This window comes from Mus caroli, chromosome 2 (assembly GCF_900094665.2).
Source record: "Mus caroli chromosome 2, CAROLI_EIJ_v1.1, whole genome shotgun sequence".
Classification (NCBI taxonomy): Eukaryota; Metazoa; Chordata; class Mammalia; order Rodentia; family Muridae; genus Mus; species Mus caroli.
In genome coordinates this window covers 106,937,339-106,943,799 of record NC_034571.1, presented here as the reverse complement: position 1 = coordinate 106,943,799, position 6,461 = coordinate 106,937,339, and positions in this window count along the sequence as shown.

Genomic DNA, 6,461 nt, shown 5'->3' with positions numbered 1-6,461 from the left:
AGTTTTCTGGGAGCTTCTACACTGCTCTTCACCATAGTTATAATTTACATTCCCACAGAGCTCTGTTGTTCCTACACCTTTCCATTGTTATTGCTTTTTATAACACCCATTCTAACTGGGGCACCGTGATGTCATGTTGTGGTTTTTATTCTCATTTCTCTGGTGGTTGATAATTGTTAGATATTTGTATCCAATTTCTTTTGATTGTTCAAATTATTTAGTCATCTTGAAATTGTATTTGTTGTTAATGTTAAGACCAAGTGTGTGATTTTCAAAGCTCATTGTAGACTTTGAGATGAAGCTCAATGATAGAGCCGTTGTCTACCATGTGCAGGATCCTACCTTCAATCCTTTAAACCATGTATTTATATGATGCTTTCACTCACAGTAGATTTAAGCACCACTTAACATCAACTCAATAGCAGTGAGTTTCCAGGAAGTATCCAAACTTCTCACCCCAGATTGGAACTTTGGAGGCATCCGGCTTCATGGATTGAGTACTCTGAGTCTTCACGGTGCAGATGGTCCAGACCTTAAAATGTAAATTAGTCAAACAAATTTACTGTGTGTGTTATGTTCCTGTACTGAACCTTCCCTAATAGGTCTCCTCAAGAAAATGCTAGAATATTCACTGCCATAGACTAAAGATCCAGACTGTAGGGTTAGATTTACTTAATTTCTCATAGGGAAAACTGACCTAAGTAATTTCATGAAAGAAGAAGTACAAGTTCTTAATATGGGGCTTAACAAGAAGTTCAGCTGATAAATACTATGATCTTATATGGTACAGCATTTGTTTTTTATCTAAATTGGTTTATTATTATTATTATTATTCTCAGTGTAGAAAGCACTTTTCACATCACTTGTGAGTCTCCCCTTAAGTTGAAAGGAACTTATTTTAAAGCTCTTTACATCTTACAGTAAGAGGTAGCCACATTTCCCTTTGTATCCTTTACCCTGGAATGTCAATCCCATTGTGTTATAATAACTGGTTTGATTTTAATAAATGGAAGGGAACTCCTTCATTGAAATACAGTATAAGCTTTCTAGTTTTTAAAAAGAAAAGTGTAGGATGGTAGGGATGAGGTAGAAAACAGGAAGAACTTGAATGTTCACTCCAAATATAAGTCACAATAGGGTGGTTAAAAATTTAATCATCTCCAAGCTTGAAGAGAGTGGAATGTGGCCTAAACAGTCACTGACTGCAGTCCTTCCTTGCTGGATGGGAACTTCCAGCAGTGGGCTACCACAAATGAGAATGAACCAACACCTTTGCAGACATGAACCCTGGATGAGAAACACACTGTTCTCATTTAATCACCGAGATTATGGCTGTAACTACATCACTTCGTCTGGTCTCGGCTCATCTTCATGTCGGATCATTCAATCTACCAAACTCGAAAGTCTCCTTAGTAGGCTTCAGGGTTGTGAATTGAGAAATGCGTTAAGAATAATTGATATTGAGCACAGTTTTATTTTATTTTAATTAAGGAAAAACTTTAGATTGTACAAGGTTATTAGCTAACAGAAATGGAAGTCATGTTACTCTTTTGGGAGTGGGGACAGTTAGATTTTCCCTTGCCATAAGAATGAAAGAGCAAGTTTCTCTGAGGTTACTCTAGGTATAACCTGTTGGTTTACCATCTGAGAATGATACGAAGAAAATCAAAATGAAGGGTTTGGCCCACTTACCTTTGCTTTGGCTTGTGGCCAAAGGTTGTTTGTTGTTTGTTTTTTCTTGTTTGTTTGTTTGTTTGTTTTTAACTTTTTGGGCTTACATAGGATTATATTACCATCGTAAAAAAACATCACTGAGATATTCACAAGCTACACAATTTACCCATTTGGAGTATACAGCTCAAAGTTGATGGTTTATGTTCAAATAAGTGTAACCATAGTCACACTCAATATTTGAACATATTTATCACCTCAGAAAGAAATTCTGCATCCTTGCTGCTGCTTCTTCTGCACCCACATCCAGAAGAACTCTGGTAGCAAGGTTTGCTTGCATATGTTCTGTGATGTTTAATCTTGGTTGCCAATTTAATGAGACTTAAAATCAAATAGGAAACACACCTCTGGGCTTTCCCAGAAATGTTTAGCTGATATGGGAGGATCCACCTGAATGTGGATGGCATTATCCCAAACATTGGGAATAGGGAGGCGCCTATGTACCCTCTCTATCCTTGCTGAAATGATAACTGACTTGCAGGTCTTAGGCAGGTAGCCATAGCTGCTCAGAGTTCAGAAATACAACAGTCTTGTAAATCTCCAAAAGTCAGTTTCTCTCCATCTTCCTCAACCTCTACTCTTACAATCTTCTGACCCCATCCTGTAAATGGTCCCTTACTCTTAGGAGGAGGGATTATATTATATATGCTGCCTTTATGGCTGAGCACTCCACAGATACTAGCTATTTGCACTTTAACCAGTTATATTGCCCACTATCCACTGCACGACGGTACTCTAGTGATGGAGATCGATAGATGCACTCATTTATAGGTACAAAGATACATATTTAGATACAGTTTGATACAATGAGTTTTATATTAATAAAAATGCCATCTATTGAAAGGAAAGGAAGAAAGGCATTAGTGGTCTTTCCCAAAGTAAACCCCTACTGGGTTTCTTTCTGTCTAGAAACAACCTTGGGAGTTGAACTTCATGGTGGACTTGGTTTGTATTAGTAAGTCAGGAATCAGGCAGCAAGCCCTCTGAAAGGGAATGGGCTTTTCATAGACGTATAGAACTGAAGAAAGCCTATCAAAGAGCAGGCCTGGTCACTCCACAAGAGTTTTCCTTGCAGGTTAAAGGGGCAGGAATTTTGTTATCATGCCGTCTTAGACTAGTTACTGCAAACTTTCAGGTTTTATAAAAGTGTCCAGTTTCTTAGTTCAGTTTGATGAGAGAGAGAGACAGAGAGAGAGAGAGAGAGAGAGAGACAGAGACAGAGACAGAGAGAGACAGAGACAGAGACAGAGAGACAGAGAGACAGACAGAGAGACAGAGAGACAGAGACAGAGAGACAGAGAGAGAGAGAGAGACAGAGCAGTCCTTTTCACCATAACCTCAAATAACCCTTGGCCACCATACTTAGTTCTGTCTAGTTTCACTGTGCTCACTACTCTACATAGTATTTGCATCTATTCCTAGATTAGTTTTCCAACAGTCTGGAACTGAGCCTGCCAGAAGAATGGATGCCAAATAATTGATGATCAGCTTTCCATTTAAAAAGTGGAGGCATCTAAACATTTTCAGGCAATGATAATGCCGTTAGCATGAGTAGAAATCCTTTGGAGTCTCTTGTCTCACTTGCATTGCTTTTCTAGCAACCATCTTTTCCATGAGCAATATTAACAACATCCTGAATGAGGAAGGAAATCATGAGAAACATGTATCTTTTTTGGGCAGAACATGTTTTAAATGAACAAATTGGAATAGTCTCATCTAATTGTGCTGTTTTGAAACTTTGAATTTTCAGCTTTGTTCTTGAAGACATTTTTAGCAGCATCTTGCACATCTATATCCTTGATACAGGCAGGAGATAGATCAATTTGTGCCATATCCTCACATCTAAAATACACTTGACACATGAATGTCCTGTCAGCAATGTTGTAACAGTGTAGTTAATTTTTAATAAATCACTCTCCAACTATAATATAATCAGAACTTGATCACATAACAGTTTTTCTCCAGTGCTGTTTAAAGCTCGTGAATTGGCTTTTCTCCTTCATGTATAGAGGAGGATAGGCCTTGCTCAGCATCTGAAAGAGAAGCTGAGGCACAGAGGTGGGTAGCACACGGCTTTCCCCGCCCCCTTTGCATGCTTGCATTTCCAGTTTGGCAATGTGTGTATCTCCCCTCAGCTGAAGTTCCAAATCTCTCCCTCAACTATCTAGGACACATGAGAATTAACCCACTCATGTAGATTACAGGGCCCCAGCCCTCATTAACCTTAATATTGAAGGAAACACAGCTCTTGCAGTTGGAGGGATGATAATGCCCTCCTCAGGACAATAGTAGCATCTCATGAGCAGAAGGGGAGCTTCAGGGAGTAGTTCATCCAATATATGTCTGATACTAAAAATTCCACGCACACATATGGAATATATAAAGTATAAAAATATACATCATATATAATGTCTCTGGATTTGTGGACCCTTTTATAAAGTATTTTAAAACTCAAAGCTTCTTTTATAGTATATCAAGGTACTACTTTGCATTTTCTTGATGTCCATTGAATCCTTGATGCCTTCAAATTCTGACCTGTTTCCCCAACAGGAAGTTAACTGCCACTTGCTGAAGGACAGAAGATTCAATGCTTCATTCTTAAATACCAATGTTAAAATTATTCAGAGCTGTTTTCTAGATGTCAGACTTGGTCTGCATTCTGCTTGCTTCATCGGACCTTTGCTACAATGGAACCGAAGTGCTGATTGAATTCTGGTATGCTTTGTCCCTTCCCTTTGGTGAATGGAACTTTAGTCAATGACACAAGCTGGTGTTGGTGGAGGTATCATCACAAGGGGTATGAAGAAAAGGAAGAGAGAGCAGGATATAAGATCACACCCTGTGTAAGTTGGAAAAATGTGCACAGATAGGAGATGAACCCCATGATAGTAGAGCCATGAAGGCCAGGGGGAAGTGTGGTTGCTTAGAGGCCAAGTACTTTCTAGAAACAAGTGGATGAAAATACAGGCAGTGGCTCTTTGGTCACAGAACTTGCACCATGTGAAGCTCTCACTTTTAGCCAATCCCTGATGGCACCTACACCCAAGATGAGAGCTTGATTTTCCCAGAACGGTAGGCAAAAGTTTAGCGACTGCTCTTTCTCCTCCATCCCTCCCGCAAAAGTCACTTTTCTCTTGACATGGGCCAACAGATGAATGTTTGATTCCCGAACAATGATTTGACTAATGATTTGATCTGTATTTTTCAGTTGTGGGACATAATCAATGAACATATCTTGGAGTCAGTCACATAGGTTCCAACACCATATTAACTGTTAACCAAGCAGGGTAGAGAGAAGGAAACAGTACAGTGAAGGCAAGTGCTTTATGGAGCTCTGTTTTAGCACATACATCTGTATAAGGTACAACATAATCTTCCTTTTGGGTAAAGGGTTGGAAAATAACTGATATATAGTAATACATTTTAGTATATTCCTAAAAACCAATTTTATCAAAAAGAATTATAGACATATGTAAAGTAGTGATGGTAGTAAAATGAACTCTGCTTGTATCTTTATCTGATTTCCAAACAGTTTTGTAGATATTTTTTTCACTTCTCCCAGTAGTTTATAGTTATGACTTCTCTATTCTATCCTACTGAAGGCAGATCTGATTTCTATCTTAATGGAAGGCAGCCTTCTTAGTGAGTTTGACTCTTTAAGGTCAGGTGAGCATTTTCTGGAAAGGTCTCAGAAAGCCAATGGGAAAAGAAAGGTGAGAAGAAGCATTGAGGCAAACTTCATGGATGATGTGGACAGCTCATCCCATGTCTCTACTTTTGGTAAAAGAGACAGTCATGTCACCTGGTTGAGTATGAAAGTTGCTCTATGCCAATCCCCTACACCTCATCCCATCTGTAAGCAATAGATTCAAAGACAAAAAAAAAAAAAAGATGGAGCCATGTGGGAGCTGAGAAAACCCAGACTAAGTCTTCACTTTTTATAACAAAGAAACTCATCTGGCAAGGTTGGCTCTGAGCTAACCAAGAAAGCCTTCTGTTTATGAAAGCCAGAAGTCTTCTACTGGTGCTGGGAATTCAGGAAGTGAGATTTCCTTCTACTGATAGAATGTTTTCTCAATATGAGGATGCCAAGAATCTCGCTCAGAGGACCCCACAGTCTCATTAGGGACTCAGGAATGAACAAGTCTTGCCCTATCTACTCGCAGGTCAGTTCTTAGAGTTGGACAGGTAAGCAGCAAAGGAGTCCCTACTTCCCTGCCATCCTACTTCCCCAGAATGATTTTGACCAGCAACAGCCTCATCGCTTTACACCATTATTCTCCCTTCCATGTCTTCACATTCTAGTCTAGAAAACAGTGCTTGCCATATTTAAAGAATGGCTCTAGGTGGTCTCAGAAGTTACATTCTAAACTTGGTCATCATTTCATGAAGATCTATTACACACGAGATTTAAACTATGGACTGGAGACCTACAGAATAAAAACAAAAGTAATCTAAATAACAGACTTCACAACACTGAAAAATATATTAGTGCTTGTTTAAGAGGATCACACATGTGAAACTGAAGATGCATGCATATCTTGCCTATACCAGGTAAATATGCAAAAACTGGTGCAATTTCAGAACTCCTCTTTTAATCTTTCCTAACAATTATTTTCACTGTTTCCCCTTCCTCTTCCTTGCTTAAGACTTCTCTCTTCCAACTTCAAAAAGAAATTGGAAGGTGTACTGGCTAGTTTTGCTTCAACTTGACACAGCTGGAGTTATCA